This window comes from Puma concolor, chromosome C1 (genome assembly GCF_028749965.1).
Source record: "Puma concolor isolate L17-30 chromosome C1, mPumCon1.1.hap2, whole genome shotgun sequence".
Classification (NCBI taxonomy): Eukaryota; Metazoa; Chordata; class Mammalia; order Carnivora; family Felidae; genus Puma; species Puma concolor.
In genome coordinates, this window is record NC_141674.1 from 54155385 (window position 1) to 54176841 (window position 21457).

The 21457-nt window shown below is 41.2% G+C and overlaps 1 protein-coding gene across 4 annotated transcripts in view; it reads left to right on the forward strand.

Annotated features, from left to right (window-relative positions):
- DNAJC6 (DnaJ heat shock protein family (Hsp40) member C6) overlaps positions 1 to 21457 on the forward strand; it is a 153383-nt gene that overhangs the window by 82677 nt on the left and 49249 nt on the right. Inside the window, exon 1 of one of the 4 annotated variants that reach the window (XM_086717215.1) lies at positions 13257 to 13399. The exons of the other annotated variants lie outside the window; for them this stretch is intronic. The gene's annotated coding sequence lies outside the window, so the exon portion shown is untranslated. Of the gene's footprint in view, positions 1 to 13256; positions 13400 to 21457 lie in introns of those variants that run through there. 4 annotated transcript variants of the gene reach the window in all.

The following is a 21457-nucleotide window of genomic DNA, read 5'->3' on the forward strand; positions in this document are numbered from 1 at the left end:
CTGGGCTGATGGCTCAGAGCCTGGAGCCTGTTTCCGATTCTGTGTCTCCCTCTCTCTATGCCCCTCCCCCGTTCATGCTCTGTCTCTCTCTGTCCCAAAAATAAATAAACGTTGGAAAAAAAAAAAAAGGTGAGATGCAGATGTTTAAAGGTTACAAAAAAGGGCACCAAGGGAATGGTCAGTTTGAGATTAGTGCCAAGTGCAGGGAAAGAGGACAGAAGGAGCTAGCAGCTGGCCAGTCTGTTACATAACAGCCCCCAGCAGGGCCTCCCAGACAGAAATAGAAAACAGGAGCCAGGATCCACATTTGAATGCTTTTGTTTGACCAGTGCTGCCCCTGGTGGCAGTTAAATTTCAACTCCGTGTCCAATTTGGTAGTGCCCTACTGGTTCCTTGCCTGGTAGCGAATTGCACACTCATGTTGTATAGAGTCTGTGAATTACGGAGTCACCAGTGTTATGAGACCTTGTGGAGCAGCTGATCCCATCTCCTTGTTTTACAGAGGAAGAGATTTTGCCCAGAGAGAGTACGCTGTCTGCTTCAGGGCACACTGGTATTTGGAACTTGAACTCCTTTGTTTCTCCTCCTGAGCCAGAAAATACAGATTCCCAAATGCCTGGGTTCAGGCCAGTGAGGGAGTGGACCCTGATGTGGACGTGCGTGGGAGAGTGTTGGCTCCACCCCTGTGCTGTGCCCATCATCCTGTCCTTGGCCAGTCCAGGCTTCCACCCCTGTGACGAGCCCAGTGACAGTGGCTGCTGAGGGAACAGTTGGGAAGCCCTAGGGTGTAGCCATCTCTGGTGCCTGGTTTGTGTTGGACAAGGTCTTCCTGGGGCCCTTTCAGATGTACCTCCCCCAAGCACTGTTGGTGATGGCACTGAGACTTCTACTCTTGTGTCGAACAGGGGAAATGAAGAATGTGGTAGTAAAAGGACGTGGGATTTAGAGCCAGGTAGACCTGATGCGTGTTCTTATGCTGCTGTTTGTTCGATGTGTGACTTTTATCCAATTATTTAACTTCAGTGAGCCTCGATTTTCTCCTTTTCGTTTGTTTTTTTTTTTTAATTTTTTTTTAACGTTTATTTATTTTTGAGACAGAGAGAGACAGAGCATGAATGGGGGAGGGGCAGAGACAGAGGGAGACACAGAATCGGAAACAGGCTCCAGGCTCCGAGCCATCAGCCCAGAGCCCGACGCGGGGCTCGAACTCACGGACCGCGAGATCGTGACCTGAGCTGAAGTCGGACGCTTAACCGATTGAGCCACCCAGGCGCCCCTATTTTCTCCTTTTTGAAATGGGTATAATAATATCCCCTTCAGCAGGTTGCTGTAAAGTTTCACATATGGTAGCCTATTTGAAGCACCTGGCAGATAAAAAATGCTCAGTAAATGATAGCTCCTTCTTCTCTCCCCTCTCCATTTCTCCCTCTTTTCCCTCCTCTCCTCCTTCCCTCTCCCCTCCTTCTCCTTCTCTCTCTTTCTCTCTCTCTGTGTCTCACTTTCTCTCCCCCTCTCTTCCTGCCTCCCTTCCTGCCTCCGTCTCCCCCAACCCACCTTCATTTAAAGCTGCTTATCCTCAGTGAGGAAGTTTGGCATACTAGGCTTCTAATGTTGGGCAGGTTATGTAACTTCTGTGAGCCTCATCTCAATACCTGTAAAGTGGGATCAACTCAGCCTTTTTTGTAGGGTCCCTGTAAGGGTGAAATGAATCGGTGTGTGTGAAGCATGTGGCTTAGATCTGGGACATAGGGGGAGCCCAGTGAAGATTAGTTTCCCCCAGGGTTGCCACATTTGCATGTACCACTGTGCTATATACAGGCTTTTGCCAGTGGTCAGGTGGGGACTGAGATCAGATAACAAAAAGCTGTTATCACCCTTTTCCAACATGTATGAAGGTTTTGTTTAAGCTGGCTGTAATCTCATTTCCTCCTTGGAAAGAAGGAAACCAAACCTTTCAAATGCATCCACTAACCCACTCTTTTACCATTCTTTGGGTTTTGCGGAGGACATATTATTCATGATGGAAGGCCACCTGCTTTCAGCCTCTCATGTTGTCCCTCTTTGACCAAGACTCGTTTTTTGTGGTTGTCAGTGCCATCTTTGAAATCTCAGAGCCTGTGAACTCTGATTATGTTATCTGGGATCTAAAAGGCACTAAAAGGACCAGGCACCGCTAATGATTTATCCTCTCTCTCAGCCATAGCCTTCTCAAAGAAGGCTGTGACCATGGGTTTGCTAGTGCTAATGTGCTTTTATACCTCAAAGCACCTTGACAATGGGCAGTGCTAATGTGCTTTTATACCTCAAAGCACCTTGACAAAGTCTGTAGAATGGTTCTCTGGGGAAGATAGAGAGCATGTTTGCAGGTTAGCTCTTTGAGCTCTTACTCTGTCCCTTTCTGGGTGCCCTGGCTGCCATTTCTGGAACGCTTGTGCATGTGGTTGGTGAACACAAGAAGCAAAGTCTGAGTAGCTTTTGACCCTGAACACTGTGTGTGCCTGTAGGGCGAGTAGCATTAGGCAGCTAGAAGGGGCTATTTAAGAAAGGGCATTTTTTTAAATTGAAATTTATTTGACATATAACATTATGTAAATTTAAGGCATATAGTATGTTGACTTGATACATTTATATATTGTAATAGGATTGCCATTATAGCCATAGCCCTTGTATCATGCCACATAATCATCATTTCTTTTTTGTGACTGAAATAATTAAGTTCTAGTCCCTTAGCAAGTTTGATTATAATAGTGTCATTGTCTATATTCACCATGCTGTGCATTAGATCTCTAGGACCCACCTACTACTTGTTGCCCGTTTGTATTTTTTAAACGACAAACGGAAGCATTTCTCTACCTTCTCTACCTTCCAGGCCCTGGTAACACCATTTTACTTTCTGTTTTTATGAGTATGGCTTTTTTTAGATTCCACATATAAGAACATCTTTTTTTTTTTTTTAAAGTTTATTTATTTATTTATTTTGAGAGAGAGAGAGAGAGAGAGCAAGACAGAGGCAGAGAGAGAGGAAGAGAGGGAATCCCAAGCAGGCTCTGTGTTGTCAGTGCAGAGCCCGATGTAGGGCTTGAACTCACAAACGTGAGATCATGACCTGAGCCAAGTCAGGCACTTAACCAACTGAGCCACCCAGGTGCTCAAGAAAAGAACATCTTAAGCCACTGCCAGCATCCCTTTATATGACCACCAAGGTCGCATGAGAGACCATAAGCACAGCTAGACCTTGGCTTTCCTCTCCTATCAAAGTCTCAGAAGGCAGTTTTCATTTATTTGTGCCTTTTCATCACCTGATCTTTCTCAGTTTTTCCCTCCTGAGTATCTGGTGTTAAAAGATATCCTTCGATTATACCAGAGCACACATCAGGCCTGGATCTGGCTTCTCTATTCTCCAACAGTGTTTTCCGGTTTGACCATTTCCTTTTGTGTCTTATTCTTTTAACAAAATATCATGAGATGAACATGAGCTTTGGAGGAAGACAGACTTGGGGAAGAGCTGTGGCTGTGTGACCGTATTTCTGTCTTGGGTCCTCAGTTTGCACATCTGTAAAAGGGGGATAGTAAGGTTTACCTGGCAACATGATGTGAGCAATAAATGAGATAATGGATATAACGCTTGTAGGACCAATTCCCAGCAATCAGAAGGTGATTAATAAATGATAGCTACTGCCATTTTTTTTACCTTGCAGAGCTTCAGAACAATTGCTGCAGGTTTAAGAGTGAAGTGGAGCTCTTGATTTCTTGATAGACTTAATTCAGTTTGATTCACTGGCCTGTTTTGCACTGTTTACCCTGGTAGGTGTCTTACTGGGTGCTTGGTACAGAGATACAAGCTAAGCACTGTCTATGTTTTCACTAGGCTTTTCTTGCTGATTCTCAATTAATTTGTCTTGTTGCAGCTTCAACAAAGGCATTCTCCCACCCCTCCCAGTAATTCTAAGCAACTTTGTCTGCTCCTTTGAAGGTTAATTTGACCTTCAAGCCTTTGGGGACTTGAGGACCACTCACCTTCCAAGTCTCACCTCCCACCCTCTAACACACCCTCCACATCCTCCCACTTCCCCAAGGAAACAGCATGATATCCTGGTTCCAACACATACCACAGTTGGTGCCTTAGTTAGTCACCATCTTAGAGTCCCCTCCTTCTCTTCTATAGAGGAGACTGTAATGCCCATCTCTCAGTGTTGGGTGAGGATTCATGCCTGTAAATCTTTGTCCTAAGAGCAGATGGACTCACATAGACCAGACTACAGGAAAGAGACATACAAGAATCCGCAGCTGCCAAATGCCAAGCAGAGACAGAAGCTACTTTGAACTCAGGAAGGTCCTGGGTGTATAGTGACTTGTCTATGCTGTTTGTGGTGCCTTTTCTGCAGCCAGCAGAAGAGAAGCACATGGCTCTTTCCCGTCCCCTCCAGGCTCCTTATAGTAGTGGATGGTGGCAAAGATGGGATGATGGTGGTGGTACTTACTGAGCATTTCGTGTGTGTGTGTGTGCGTGTGTGTGTGTGTGTGTGTGTGTGTGTGTGTGTGTGTAGCAGTTAAACTTATTATCTCAAAATTAAGGTTCAGAGAGGTTACATAGCACCCTTGAGCATGTAGAAGACAGGGAAGGTAGCTGAAATGATGCCTGTGGTTCCTCCAAACCTGACTTGAGACTCTTTTCATGGTTGGGTAGCTAGTATGCCAGGGAAATACCAATTTTATGTCTGTCTTCTAAGCAACAGCTAATGTTTGGCTTAGTTTTCACTGGTGTATTTCAACTGTCTTCCTGCGGGTAGAGAAACAGGTCTTGGAAAATTTAATCTAGCTGCCAGCGCTATGCCTAGAATTCAATTAAGTCCATAATTTCCAATTAATGGGCCTTTATGCCAAGATTGAGATCATATCATTAATCTTGCTTTTATCTTAGGCTTTCCACCGTCATGATTTATAGTGAAGTTCAGCCAGTCTTGTCAGGGTTATAGGAGCATAATTAAGCCAGAAAGGCAGCCAGAACAGCTAGTTAATAGTTAATAGTTAATAGTTAATAGTTAGTTAATAGCTAGTTAATAGAGCCAGGAGGGACCCCTTCCTTTGCTTGGTAAGCCTGTCTCGGGCAGCATGGATTTCCAACTGGATTTCCAACCATTTCCTGGATTTCTGATCTTTGTTTAGTTCAAATCCCCATGTGGTAAAATCTTCAGACAGGGAAACGATTCCACTGTCCCAGTTGGTGATCCATTGTGAGCAGTGTTCTAGTTAATTTAATGCCACCACATATACTTCCACCTTAAGTTACCATTTAAGTGTAATGAACAGTAGGCTTTTACAAATGGTGGCTTTAATCTTTGTGATGATTCTATGAGGAAGGTGTCATAGGCTTTTTCTTCGCCTAAAGTTTATACAGATAGTAAATGGCCTTTCCACTAAATTGGTGGAAGAACTTGGCAGTTCCTACATGCAGACCATTCCTAAGTGCTTGTGTCTCTCTTTTTCTCATGGTTGTTTGCCCAATAGGATCTTGCCCACTTTCCCCTATGGGAAAAAGAAGATAGGCATGCATGGGCAAATACTAGGAAGGTCAGTGTCATGAATCCAGAATTGCAAAAGCTTAGCTCCTTTCAGTCACATCATTTGTACCAAATGCTTCTTCCTTTTTCCTTGTTCTCTAGGAGTGCTTATTGTTGGGTTGACACTCTTTGGGATAAGTAGCACATAGAGGGCCATTTTTTGAAAGCAGAAGGTCCAAAGAGAGGTTTGGAACCAACCTACTGTCTAATAGGTAAGCGTGTGCTCTTGAGATTTAGCCCACATCTGCTGTGTGCCAAGTCCAGACCCAGGTCTGTCCAAGTACTGGAAGCCAAGCCCTGTCATTGCCTTTGATTGAATTTGCAGTGTTTGGTTTTCCTACACGAGAGGGGAGTGGTCAGACCTTTATGAGAGTGTCTTCACAAGCCAATTCCATGCCAGGTGCTTTGTCCTTGACAGTAGTGAGACAGAAGGGTTGTGGGTTTTCTTTGCCCTTAGGTAACAGATGTTCCTCCCAATGCTTGCTGTGGTTTGGTTTTGTTTCTTTGCCTTTTTTTTTTTTTTTTTTTTTGCTTTGTTTTGTTTTGTCTTTTGTTTGTCCCAGGATTCACCTTCAGAATGTTTCTGCATTCTCTATTTAGTTAGCATTTAGATGTGTCCTTACTCTGAGTTCACGTTAGCCTCATTGAGAGTCTTTATGCTTGGCACGACTTAACTACAGAGGTTCCCACTAACACATTTATTTGATAATTAGGTGCCGGAGGTACTGCTCTGAAATTTCCTTCAGGTGCCCTCAGACAGAATTATGGCTTTTGAAATATGTCCTAAAGGATGTGCTATCCCTGGGGGATTCCACTTGTCTGAGGCAATATTAATCTGCTCTGGGAACAGCTTCTTGGCCATCTGCTGATAACTATTTTTTATCATTTGTTATGTAAGTGTGAGGACCAGATTCCATAAGCAGCTATACAGAGAGCAGGTAAAAGTTCTTCCTCTTTAGCTTGACTTTCAAGTATTCTGGGATCTCAGCACCACCCCCCACCCCCCTTCCCAGTCTCTCCTCCCTCTGCCTCTGCACACCCTCCACATCCTCCCAGCTCCCTGCAGGATGTCCCCGTTCCAGGACTTGCCTCAGATACGTTATTCACCATCTCACAGTGCCCCTTGCTTCCTCACTGTTTGGTGGACCCTGGGATACCCGTGTCTTTGTGCTCTTAGTGTGGATCCCCAGGTCTGTTATAATTGGTGCCCAGTTAAGATCCACTTCCTTTTTATCTATGTCCCTTTAGCCCGTTTCCACCCAAACTGCAAATCAAATACCACATCTTCCATAAAGCCTTCTTCTTTCCTACTTCCAGTGACGAGCATCCCTCTCTTCAAGCTGGGCATAAGCACTTCTGAACTCCTGTCCACTTTATATGTATATATATAAATAATATTTGGTGAGTCTTAGCAAGAGACAAGCAGTTAACAATTCTGGTGCAGCTCTATGAGAGATATTAGAGAAAAACACATTAATGACTTCAAGACTATGTTTCAGTGTTAAGTGGAAAAAATGGCGGTCCCAAAATGCAGATAGTATGAGCTTACTTCTGTGTACGTGTATACAGAACATACAATATGTATGTGTGCATGTACATAAAAATGTAGAACTAAAAATGCAAGGATACCCGGTTCTCCAAAATGTTAACAGTGGTTACCCTTATTTGTTTTCTTATTTTCCCCTCTGCTTTAATTCTGTTTGTTTGGTTTTTTGTTTGTTTGTTTGTTTGTTTTTGTTTTTGTTTTAGTGGACCTCGGGTGCAGAGAAGTGAATTAATCATACTGCTTTGTGGTCTTTAAACTGCACGGATGCCTCTCTGGTTTGACTCTAGATTCTAGATTTCTTTTTTTTCCCTCCCCATCCCATCCTCATTTTTTAGCCATCTGTTCTTTTTCTAATGCTCTGGATATGTGTACCTTGCGTGTACCTAAATTTTCCATGTTGAATATGACCGACCTCTGTATTACATACATCTTACGTTATTATGTAATTATATACGTATATTTTGTATGTTATGTAACAAAATACAATGTAACATGTCTTTTATATGCTATATAAGAAAATGCAATATAACAAAAAGTTATATATATAACATATATACGATATATATATTTAAATCTGAATGAAAACCTTCGGAAACTGAAATTCACATCCTCTGTCTCATACCTTTTCCCCCCTTTCCCTCCCTTTCTTTCAACCTCACCATCACGTACACACATGCAAAAGAAAATTTCTTGAGCAGTTGTACTTCCAGCTCTAAAACCCCAGGATTCTTTATCCTGCATATTAGTTGATCCCTCCCTTGAGCTCTGTGCTACATGGTTAGGCATAGAGTTCTCACTCTGACTTGTCCTGAATAATTGAGCATGCTTCCCTCCCTACTTCTTACCACAGCACTGCCCTTGAGAAGAGAATGGCCATGGCAAGGCAGATAATCCTATGGGACCAAGGATAGTATTTTGTGGTGATTCCTTATCTTTTTCCAGACAGTCTGGATGCTATTCAAGTATATGGCAATGGGGACATAAGCTTTAGAGCTAAAGGAGTGTGTGGTGGTGGTGGTGGTGTGTGTGTGTGTGTGTGTGTGTGTGTACATCCACATACATATACATCAAAACTTATTGAATGTTTACATTTTAAATATGTGAAGTTCATTGTATTTCAATTTTATATATGTCAATAAAGCTGTTTTTTAAAAGTTAATTGTAATGGTGTTTGGAGAAAATCATTTTATCTTTCTGATATATCTATTTGAGGCATGGGAATACATTGCTAATATCCCACTGAGTACTGAAATATTATGAGTGTAACTTGCTTACTTTCATGGCCCAAGCAGGACTTCCACTTATGTTCTGATGAAATGAAAAAAGCATGGGTATTGTCATTAGATAAACATTTGTATACCCTAGCTGAGTAACCCTCTGTGAATGAAAATGCCTCTTTGAGACACATTTTCTTATCTGAAAAACAAGAGCAAAAATATCTCTCAGTATTGCGTGGGATGGTGTACGTTCCTAGCCTAGCACTTAGATTGTAGTAAGGTTCCTTTGGCTATGTGTGACATATGTGTGTGTTTTGTGTAGTGTGTAGTATATACACATCGACCCTGATTTTGTAAACAACAGACAATATCCATCTACGATAGTTGCTGTACCTCTGGAGAACAATGGTTGGATCTTTGTTTAAGAAGTCCACTTGCAGTGGGAACTCCAGGATCTCCATCCAGGAGGGGCTAAGATGAGACAGCCTCATGGGAAGGAAAGGGGTTGAGAAACTCATCTTACAGCTGCATTTGAACAGCAAACAATGCTTTTCTAAGATTCTATGAATATCTGGGGGTTATTTGGGAGGACTGTTAGAATTCTCTTAGCCACCTTTTGAGATTTCTGTTGTCTTCCCTCTTTCCAAAAGGAGAACTGAAATGTTGATTTCAGTGTTGTTTGACTTTTGCTTTGCAGTATTCTTCAAGCAGGCCATCAGTCCTTTGCTATCTCTGTCCTCCCTCACAGACAGGGTCAGATAACAGTGAGGATGTTTTCTCTGTCTCAACAAGAAGGCTAGTCATTAAGGGAAATGTCATAGTCCATTTAATGCAATTTTAGCTCTGACCTTTTGGTTAGAGAAGGGAGAAAAAAAAATTGATAACCCCTTACTTCCTGGAGTTGAGAGGCCATGTGGTAAGCAGAACCCTTTCTATTTCTTCAGAGTTCTTTTAGAGGTTCTGATCTTGCTAAATAGATTTGATCGTTACTATTTCATAATGGTGAACCTCTTTATTTGGTTCAAGTAAGTGTTTGAGAGTAATAAAACAAAATCTTTCACATAGATCTCTTTTTCTGGCACACCGTAATTAAAATATTTGTTGAATCAAATTAAGCAATATCCACGTATCCGTTGTTTTATATGAGAGTATATAGAATTTGGACTGACAGCTGTAGCCTGATTCCAGTGATCCATGCGGAACAAAATGTGTTACATCCATTTAGCCGGAATTTCCCCAGCATCAACCCTGTGCCTTGCTTTTATTCTACACAAAGTCAATTTTGGTTTCATGGTAGTCTTCATTTTGATTGCATTTCTCATTCTTTCTTCTCTCATCATTCTTTCTTTTATATGTTGGATTTTTTCGGTAAAGAGTAGCTAGTGATGATTATTTAATTATCTCCCCTTATCTATCTGAAGATAAAAATTTCTCCTTGGCCTTTTTAAAAAAAATTTTTTTTAAGTATTAGCCTTCCATACAGTAAAGCTCTTGTTGAGTTTCATGAAATTCCCATCTCTCAGGCAAAAATGCTCAGTGGGTGCTTGAAGATACGGTACTGCAATCAGAAATTCAGAGAAGTGTGAGGGGACAGTAAAAGCATTTGGTTTTATTTGCTGTCTACATTTAGTCAAAGGCCAAGTCTCTGCCAAGTTGAGCTGCTTGGTCTTTCTTGCCACCCCTTCCTTCTTCTTTCTTATTCCTGTATTCCACAGCAGCCCAGTTTCATATACATTTATTGAGCACCTTCTGTGTATCAGGTATTGTGCCAAGATTTTAGGGGGCTGTAAAGAAGTGAAATATTGTCCGTGTTATTGAAGACTCAGAATCACTGGGATTGAGTGTGGTGGGTCAGACCCACTCATAAATAATTCTTATTCAAGTCAGACTGCCTAAATTCTAGGATGGGGGTCCAAAGTGAGGTGAGAGAATGGGGCCATGAGAGACAAAGTTCTTTTAAAAGATGTCAGGATGGGAGGTATATAAGAGCAGAGGCTTTGTTTGGATCCAGCCAAACTTGGGTTCCATTTCATTCTGCCACGGCTGGGACTAAACTTCACCAAAGCCTCAGTTTCCTCAGTGGGACTCCTACCAGCCACTGTGCTTAGTGTGAAGGTCTAACTCCATAGTTTATGGAAACTGCTCAGCAGAGTGCCTGGAGTATGTGTTTAATAGACGGCCTTTTAAAAAAATTTCAGTCTAGTTAGCATACAGTGTTATATTAGTTTCAGGTGTACGTTATAGTGATTCAACACTTCTCTACATTATTCAGTGCTCATCAAGATAAATGTGCTCTTAATAGGTCTTCACCTGTTTTACCCATCCCCCACCCCCACCTCCACTCTAGTAACCATCAGTTTGTTCTCTATAGTTAAGAGTCTGTTTTTTGGTTTTGTCTCTTTTGTTCTTTATTCTGTTTCTTAAATTACACATATAAGTGAAACTATATGGTCTTTCTCTAACTGACATTTAATTTAGCACTACTCTCTAGATCCATGTATGTTGTTGCAGGTGGCAAGATTTCATTCTTTTTTATGGATAAGATTCTACTGTGTCTGTATACCACATCTTCCTTATCCATTCATTTATCAGTGGACACTTGGGCTGCTTCCATAATTTGGCTATTGCAGATAATGCTGCAATGAACATAAAGGTGCATGTATCCTTTTGAATTAGTGTTTTCATATTCTTTGGGTAAATATCAGTGGAATTACTGTGTCATATGGTAGTTCTATTTTTTGGGAGGCCCTTCAAACCTTTTTCCACAGTGGCTGCACCAGTTTACATTCCTACCAACAGTGAAGGAAGGTTCCTTTTTCTAATACATGACCTTTTAAAAATGATGATAGTGTCTGGGCTGTCTGGGTGGCTCAGTCAAACGTCTGACTCTTGATTTAGGCTCAGGTCATGATCTCATAGTCATGAGAACAAGCCCTGTGTTGGGCTGTGTGCTGAGCATGGAGCCTGCTTAAGATTCTCTGTCCCTCTTTCTCTGCCCATCTGTCTGCATGTGTGCGCATGCACATGCTCTCTCTCTCTCAAAAAATGTTTTTTAAATGATGATAGTGTTAGAGTTTTAGAATTGGGGGGGGAAGTATAGCTCCCTTTTATTTTCTAAATAAATATGTGCACATATAGCTATTTAGCAGGTGATAATATTTATAACACAAATTATTCTAATTTTCATTTCTTTGTTGTTGATTTTGGACATTCTCTAGAGTGTCCCTGTCGCTAAATGTTCACCATTGCTGAGCCGCTGTTTGACATAGGGAATGGCATCAGATCCTTCCAGCGGCTTCCCAATTAATTTGATTGTCGTAAGAGCCCCAGGACCTTATTCCGGTCAAAGAAGGGCTGGGTGTACCATTGATTTGTCAGGGCCGTGATGCAGGTGGATACTAGCTCTTCCTACATGGTCTGGGCCCTCAAAGCCCGAATTGTTGGCACCACCTGTTCTGTGGCCTGTGCCTGCCAGCGCTGTGCTCTCTGGAACTGCTAGTAGGTGCTGCACATGCCCAGGCCTCTGCCCCCATTCATTAAAGCAGCTGCCAGATCTGTCCATGTCTAGGATGGCTGCCGTGCAGTGACTTGTAGTTTTCTAAGTGACTTACAGTTTTAATAGTTCATACTGTGTGCCAAATAGTGTGGAAGTATTTCAGTATTTCAAAAACCAGTACCACTGAATCTGTGTGAACCTGGATATTCGCATAGCACATAATAGTTTCCCATACCAGCCACCAGATCACTTCAAGATGAGACGACGAAACCCCAGAGCTACGAAGAAGTTCACCTCTGTTAAACATTCAGGATACCGAACTACTGCGAGTGAGGAGTTTACATGTGCTGTAGCTGAAGCTCTGGAAAGAGGTTCTGTCCTTGTTGTCCAGTCTGGCTTTATCAACCCTGACACTGAACGGCATGATCTTTTTTTGCTGAGCCTGTGAAATTTTGCTGGAGACAGCCTTTTTCACCGCTTAATTCTTTCCATTCCCCAGAGCCGCCTGGTAGCTATCATTTACTAAGGGCATACAACACAGCAGGCAGTATGCTAAGGGCTTATAGAACTTTCTTGTATGGTCCTCACCACAATCCTATGTGATATTCTCTTAATGCTTTCCGTTTACAGATAAGGAAACCAAGACTTTTATTAGTTGCTTAACTTCTGCAGGCTACACAGCCAGCTGTAGCAGAAGTTGAATCCAAACCAGGTCTAGCTGCTTAAAGCCCATATTTGACTGTGGTGGCTTTGTTCCATTCCTAGCCTATTGTTGGCACAAGGAATATTGTTTTTTTGTTTGTTTTTGCTTAAAGTTATTTATTTTTCTGTGAAATTGCTATATTTAATTGGATTCTTGTGTATTTTGTGGCAGGCAATCCAATGACTCATTTACATGAGAGCTGAATTTCTAAGAATTAAAATAAAAATTCCTGGTTGTTTTAGAAAATCTCACTATTTAAAAATCACATTGGGGGTGCCTGGCTGGCTCAGTCAGTAGATAATGTGCCTCTTGATCTTAGGGTCATGAGTTCGAGCCCCATGCTGGGTGTAGAGATTACTTAAATAAATAAACTTAAAAAAATCATGTTGACATGCATGGTCTCACTTGATCCTTTTGATGCCATGAGACATGTAGGAAAGTTTTTGTTCTCAATTTGTTCCCATTTACAGAGGGAGAAGAGGTCTGAGAGGAGTACAATATCATGCTTAAGGCCACAGAGTTTTTAGGTAGAAAAGTGAAGTGTTCAGTCAAGACCTGTCTCCCCAGTGTCAGGCTTTTTTCTAAGCTGTCCTGAACTAGGGTGTAAGAGGAATAAGGTGTAAGCAGCCTTTGATTCTGGAAGCCAGGGCAGTGGGCTTTTTCATGGTAGATCTAGTTCTTATCCCCTATGTGATCCATTTCTCTAATTGCAGGAAGCCAAGAGCTGAAAAGTCTGCTATAAACAAGGAAGGATGAAGCCTTCTGTGATGATGACACTGGTTCTCTGCTTCTTGCTGAGTGTCCTGGAGAAGGAATAGTGTTTTCCTAGGATAGGAGCTAATAGTGCATCTCTGCAAGGTCCCAACTTTGTAGAAGGTAGGAAAGGACATTTGTGGCATTATAACAAATAAGTACAGAAAATCATGTCCCCTTGGTGAAAAGGAGCATGAACACGAACAGATAGATCATCATGTCAAAATTCAGGTTATCAGTCACCCCTCAAATGGGCTGAACGCTATGACAACTCAACATGACTAGACCTGGATGACAAAGGTGTTCCTGAATTGAGAAGGTGATGCTCTACAGGATTGTCTTTGTGGAGGCTGTGAGGACCTAATGAGAAAGGCTGATAGCCCAAAAACTTCAATTTTGCCAAGGGTCCTTTGCCATCTCTTTCCTGTCCTGATGTATTGGATTAGCTTGAGTGTTCTCACCAGAGCTGAGACAGTTACTACCCTGATGAAGCAGGGTCTTGGGTCTTAGAAAAAAAAATCAGGTACTGAAGGATACTCCTGGCAAGTTTCCATCCCACTTGGAGAGTGAAGGCTCCACACAGGGCTCTTCGAGGGCTTGTGGACAGTGTTGGCCTCCATCTTACAGGCGGGGCTGAGAAACCGTTTTGTGGCCATGAACTCTGATGAATTGTACACAGAGGATGGAGGTCTCCACAGCCACTGAGAACTGACATACTGAAGCTTAACAGCATAGCATTTGGCTGTTGTCTTTATTTTATGTAGCTTGTTTTTTGCTGTAAAACTTATTAATGTGAATTATAGAAAATTTAGACATTCTAGTTCAACAACAATAAAACATCACTTATCATTCTCTTACTTAGATATCATTGCTGTAATTATTTTGAAAATGTAGCAGGTAAGAGCCTAGACTATGGAGCAGCCTGCCTGGGTACAGATTCTGGCTTTACTATCTCTGGGACCTGGGGTGGGTCACTGATGTGTCTTTGCTTCAGTTTCCTCATGTGGAACATAGGGACAGCAATGGTATCTCCTTCATAGGGTGGTTGTGAATATAAAGAATTTCGATTAGTGCCTGATACCTAGTAGGCATTCAGTAAGCTTGACTTGTTATTTTTATTTTATGTTCATTGAATTGTCTAAATTCTTTCTCTAAACTCAAATAATCTTCTTTTGCAAAAATGAGATTTGACTTTGTGTGTTTTGTATCTTGCTTGTTTTTTACCTAATTCTTTGTCATGAGCCTCTGTACTTTTCTACAAAGTGGTTTCAATAGCTAATTTTGTGGCATTGTTAGAGGTGCTCACCCACTTCTCTTACTGTGGGAGAGGTACATTATTTATAGTCTCTCGCCTTTATAAACAATACCTCAGTGAATATCTGGTTTGCTAAATCTTTGCATACCATCCTTTTCTTTTGATGGCAGTACTTTATGGGGGAGCCTCCTTTCTTGGGGGTCACTAAGCAAAGTTGTATGCAGCCTAGGGTGCCATGGATACATATTTATGTGAGCAGTAGGAGCATACACGGGGAATGTTCCAGGGTTCTAACGAACAGTGCGTGCAGCCTTGGAGATGGTGAGAGTCTGATTTTTAGATGATCAAATATTTGTATCTTTTAATAGGTTGGTACCATGGAGCTCTGTTCTAGCACATAATACAGGTCTAAATTTTCTATAATTTACATTATTAAGTTTTACAACAACAAAAAAAGTTACATAGAATAAAGAAGTTCATAATACTTCTCATAATAGTATTTTCTTACGGCTGACAAATCATTAAGATGTTAATGAAAAGTAGCCACGCCTACTTATCCTATTTCATAAAGTCAGTTAAGACCAGCCTTAACGCTTGTGCTAGTCTTCTTAAAAATATATTCTATTCCAAATAAGTATTAAACCAGCTCAAATATTTTTTGGAATGAAGCATGATATAAATACAGACAAATAGCTAACTCACAGTCCAGTGGGAAGCAGAGATTCTCTTCCAAGAGATACAAGCTTTGTGTCACTCACTCTCCAAGGGAGAACCACTCAGATTCTACCTGTGGTGAGTTCCCATGACTTGGGAGCAGTTGGGATGCTGTGTCTTGTCTCCTAAATTAGGAATCCTAGGAAAAACTTGTGTATCCTTAGAAATGACACGGGGACAGGGTGCAGTTTTTTTTTAGCGCTGGTCTTTGGTGGGTTTACATTTTAAAATGACAAGACAGCATAGAATAAGAATCTACTTGGAGCCTTCCAGGCACAGACCTGGATCTTTCTCTTTGGATGGCACTCTCATGCTCTATCAGCTCTAACCTTGCCACCTCCCACCCTCTAAGACCCACAAATCCCTGAGGAACCTTTAGTAAACTCAGGGTGTTTTCCCACTAGTTGCCATTTAGTCATAGCATTTAGAAGTATGTTGGAGGTGGCAAGGTTTGGGTTCCTCAGAATGCAAGTATTTTCAACCAGCTAGTGCAGGGATTAGAAAACTTTTTCTAAAAAGTGCCAGATAATAAATACTTTAACTTTGTGGACCATGAGGTCTCTGTGACAGTGACTCAACTCTGCCATAGTAGCATGAAAACAGCCACAGACAGTATGTAAAGGAATGAGTGTGGTTGTATGTATGAGTGTAATAAAACTTTACTTATCGATACTGAGATTTGACCTTCAAATAATATTCACCTTATTAAACATTTTCTCCTTTGACTTTTTCCAACCATATAAAAATGTAAAAGCCATTCTTATTTCACAGACTATACAAAAATAGGCAGCAGACTGGATTTGACCCATGAGCTATAGTTGGTCAACCCCTGATCTGCAACAGCCGTTATTTTTCTTCTGCCTTCTGTGTATTACTTTCTGATTTCACCATTTCCCTCTACTGTGTCATTTTTTTTTGAAGCCCCTCTGTGCTTTCTCTCAGCTGAGACTTACATAGCCTTTGGAGAATCTATTCTTCTGGCCCTCATGTAGCTCATCAGGGAAAGCCAGAATACCTACCTAAAAGAACCATTAGGGCAAATTCAGATAACGTCCTTCTTCTCTTTTTTGTGTCCTAATTTGACATATAATATGGGTATATAAAGGCTACAGGTAGATTCCGCCAAGTGGGTCTGGTTTCTGCAGGGCTCTAAGGTTCTAATCAACAGTGGGTGCAGCCTTAGAGATGGTGAGAGTCTGATTTTTAAATGATCAAGGATATTTATATCTTTTAATAGGTTGGTACCATGGAGTTCTGTTACGGCACAAAACAATAAATTATATTTAAAAAGAAAAAAAAAGAGTCCAAGAGAGGTCTGAACAATCAATTTGGTGTCATCTCTTAGAACAATGGTATATAACAAGGGTATTCAGGCTGGAGTAGAAACTTTCGATGGAAATGGGGGAATTACAAACAGTTTATACCACTCTATCCTCAATATATTTAAAATGAAAACACAGTACAGATTTTTTATGTGAGGATGTGTTTAAAGGGAAATAATATGCTCTATGTCATAGAGAAACAGCACCCAGGAGGACATTCTCTGATCTGTAGTTATAGTCCTAATCTGTGGGGCTGCCCATCAGATCAATTGCTGGCATTTTATTTAGGGCCGTGAGGCAGTGGGGTCGACACAGGCTGTCTGCCTAAATAATGAGATTGGTTTGGTTGGTCTGACAGATGCCGTGATTTATGGGAGTGTTTATTGTGGGGACATCTGCTGCCGAGGGCAGCCAGGTGAAAGGCATACAGGCGGGAGGTGGAGGAGGGCAAGGAACAGGGGAGGGGTGGTTGTGTGTAAGGCAGGTAAAGACCACCCCAAGTACAGCTGTTAGAACGGAGCTGCTATGGAGCTGTAAAATAGTGGGAGATAGTAGAAATAGCCTGGGCTTTGGATTGTGCAGATCTGGCTTTGAATCCCTGGCTCTGCCACTAGTCAGCTGAGATTTTAGGACAGTTGCTTCCTTTCTTTGAGAGTTCATTTCTTCATCTATAAAATGGGGATAATAAACATTCTACCTCTTTCCCACTATGTGAAATTGTGCTAACAAAAAAGTCCAGAGTTCCTGTACATAGGGGAACTCAGTTAGTGGTAGACATCATTCATATTTGTCCATGTGTCCACTTGTTTGTTTATTCACCAGCCTCAATTGTTCTTTGCAATTTCTAATAGAGCCGTATTTTCAAGCAGATGCCTAATGGTGACTTAGGCATTAATGGCTTTTGTGATGAGGATGAAAGTACACAATAGTCAGCAAGTATTTATAGGTATATGTATTGCCATTCAGATGGCACATAAGAGTTTAGTGGGAACCTGAAGTATGATTTAAAGAACAGCTGCCTGGGGCTGCGTGGGTGGCTCAGTCGGTTAAATCTGACTCTTGATTTCAGCTTAGGTCACGATCTCACCGTCTGTGAGATCGAGCGCTGCATTGGGCTCCATGCTGGCAGTGTGGAGCCTGCTTGGGATTCTCTCTCTCCCTATCTTTCTGCCCCTCCCCAACTCACACTCTCTCTCAAAATAAGTAAATGAGCTTAAAAAAACATAAAGAACAGCTGCCTGGCCAATAAACACAGTGAAAGATACACAACTCGCTAACTGGGGAAAAATCATAAAACAAGACCAAAATGAGATATTGCTTCACACTCACCAGGTTGGTAAAATTATAAAGTCAAACAATAACCAAGTGTTGTACAGCACTACTAGTAAGAGTTTAAACTGATATGACTACTCTGGGAAATAACTGGTCAATATCTAGAAATCTAAAAATGTGCATATCCTTCTTGCTAGTAAATTCTACTCCTACATATAACCTAGAGAGAATCTCCTGTATATAATCAAGGCAATGTGTTCATAACCACATTGTTTGTTATAGTAAATGACCCGACCGTCCATCAGTGTGGTAATGGATCATACTTTAAGTGAGATAAAGTTACAGGTAGCACCATCATAGAATAATTTTAAATCATAGTGAGGAAAGAAAGAAAATTGCAAACACAAAACCATTTATAAACAGCTTTAAACATGGAAAACAATATTAATATATTGCTTATGGATAACTACATATATAATAAATGTTTAAGAAATTTGGAATGATACATATAAAAATCAGAATAGTATTAGGGAAAGAAAGAGGGATGTGATTGGAAGGGTTGCCTAAGGCTCAAATCCAAACCCTACCATTTACTCACTAGCTCTGCACCCTTGAACAAGTTTCTTAAGCTCTCTGCCTCAGTTTTCTGATCTGTGAAAGAAAATAATAATAATATCTTCTTCACAGGTATGCTTTGAGGATTAAATGAATAAATATTGGTAAAATGCTTAGAATAATACCTAGCAGATAGTTCAGTGTTACATGAGCGTTCGTAATTATGGTTCTCATTACACGAATCTTTTATCTTTTATTTATTAAAAAAACCTTAAATATTGCAATTTTTCATTTATAAATGTTTCAGTATTTATTTTGGTAAGTGAGGACTGTTGTTGAACATAACTACAGTATTATTACCCCTAAAAAAGTAACAGTAAACCTTTAATATCAAATACTCAGGAAGTGCTCAAATTCCAGTCGCCCCATAAATGTGATTAATTTTTTATAGTTTGCTTGGATTAAGTTCCAAACAAGATCTGATCTGTCTTTAAAAAAATTTTTTTTTAATGTTTATTTATTTTTGACAGAGAGAGAGAGAGAGAGAGAGAGAGCGCGAGCATGAGTTGGGGAGGGGCAGAGAGAGAGGGAGACACAGAATCTGAAACAGGCTTCAGGCTCTGAGCTATCAGCACAGAGCCCAACGCGGGGCTCGAACACACTGACAGTGAGATCACGACCTGAGCTGAAGTTGGATGCTCAACCAACCAATTGAGCCACCCAGGTGCCCCATTGGCTGATTTGTCTCTTAATATATTTTGATCTATAGATTCCTCCTCCAACTTTCCTTTTTCTTCCAATTTATTTTTTTCTAGCTTTATTGAGGTATAGTTGATATATAAAAATTACACACATTTAATGTATACATTTTGATGACTTTAAATATGTGTGTATACCCGAAAAACAAATAACCCAGTGAAGAAATGGGCAGAAAACATGAATAGACACTTCTCTAAAGAAGACATCCAGATGGCCAACAGGCACATGAAAAGATGCTCAACGTCGCTCCTTATCAGGGAAATACAAATCAAAACCACACTCAGATATCACCTCACGCCAGTCAGAGTGGCCAAAATGAACAAATCAGGAGACTATAGATGCTGGAGAGGATGTGGAGAAAGGGGAACCCTCTTGCACTGTTGGTGGGAATGCAAATTGGTGCAGCCACTCTGGAAAACAGTGTGGAGGTTCCTCAGAAAATTAAAAATAGATCTACCCTATGACCCAGCAATAGCACTGCTAGGAATTTACCCAAGGGATACAGGAGTACTGATGCATAGGGGCACTTGTACCCCAATGTTTATAGCAGCACTCTCAACAATAGCCAAATTATGGAAAGAGCCTAAATGTCCATCAACCGATGAATGGATAAAGAAATTGTGGTTTATATACACAATGGAGTACTACGTGGCAATGAGAAAGAACAAAATATGGCCCTTTGTAGCAACGTGGATGGAACTGGAGAGTGTGATGCTAAGTGAAATTAGCCATACAGAGAAAGACAGATACCATATGGTTTCACTCTTATGTGGATCCTGAGAAACTTAACAGAAACCCATGGGGGAGGGGAAGGAAAAAAAAAAAAAAAGAGGTTAGAGTGGGAGAGAGCCAAAGCATAAGAGACTCTTAAAAACTGAGAACAAACTGAGGGTTGATGGGGGGTGGGAGGGAGGAGAGGGTGGGTGATGGGTATTGAGGAGGGCACCTTTTGGGATGAGCACTGGGTGTTGTATGGAAACCAATTTGACAATAAATTTCATATATTGAAAAAAAAATATGTGTGTATACTTACGATACTATTACCACAATCTCCAAAAATCTCCTTGTGAAGTATTTTTTTATATGAATACTTAACATGAAATCTGTCTTTTTGAAATATTTTATTTATTTTTTATTTGAGAGGGAGAGAGAGAGCATGAATGTAAGTGGGGGAGGGGCAAGGGAGAGGAGGAGAGAGACTCTCAAGCAGGCTCTATGCCCAGTGCAGAGCCTGAAGTGGGGCTTGGTCCTGTGACCCTGGGATCATGACCTGAGCTGAAATCAAGAATCAGAGGCTTAACTGACTGAGCCACCCAGGCACCACCCCCCTCCTTAACATATTTTAAAGTCCATTATAAATATTACAGTTTAAAATAAAGTAAATAAATATTACAATTTTTAAAAAAGAAGAGATGTCATCATATAGTTGAAAAGTGAATAATGATTAAAAATAACATAAGAATTTCGGGGTGTGACATAATAATAGTTAGCTGCAGTCTGTTGGCCCCTAAATATATTAGGTTTTTTGCTAATAGTTTTATATGCACTTATTTAACCTTTCCCTATGAAGAAGGCACTATTTTTATCCCAATTTTAGAGTCAGGAAGAAAGAGCCTTATAAAGACTGTTACTTCCAGGGTGTCTGGGTGGCTCAGTCAGTTAAGCCTCTGACCCTTGATTTCAGCTGAGGTCATGATCTCACAGTTTGTGAGTTCAAGCCCTGGCAGTGCAGAGCCTACTGGGGATTCTCTGTTTTCCCTCTCTCTCTCTCTCTCTCTGTCCCTCCCCTGCTCTCTCTCTCCAAATAAATAAATAAACTTAAAAAAAAAAAAGACTGTTACTTCCTTCCCAAGGTCACACAGGAGTAGCAAGGCTGAGCCAGAACCCAGCTGAGAATGACTCCTGCTCTTGACTGCTAGGCTGAAGAGGCTACCTGGCCATTGTTTACATTAGCCTCCTCTATGCAGGTTCCTTCTTTCTTCCTGTATCAGCCTTTGTAAGCTAAGTTGTGTTATGATGAGGAACATTCCCAAAATGGAATGGGGGTGCTTCTAATAATAAAGGGTTGGTCATCACTCATCCTGCATGTTCATTGAAGGTCAGCTGGGAGCTCTGCCACACAGTTTCCTATTCCAGGACCTGGGAGTCCTGGACAGAGCAGCCATGATCTCAAACCTTGCCAGTCGCTAGGGCAAAGAAAGAGAGAGAGACAGGGACAGAAACACAGAGAGGGAATGAGAAGTATGGGGAGTTTCACACTCACAGTTAAGTGCTGTATCCTGAGTGACACACAGTACCTACCTT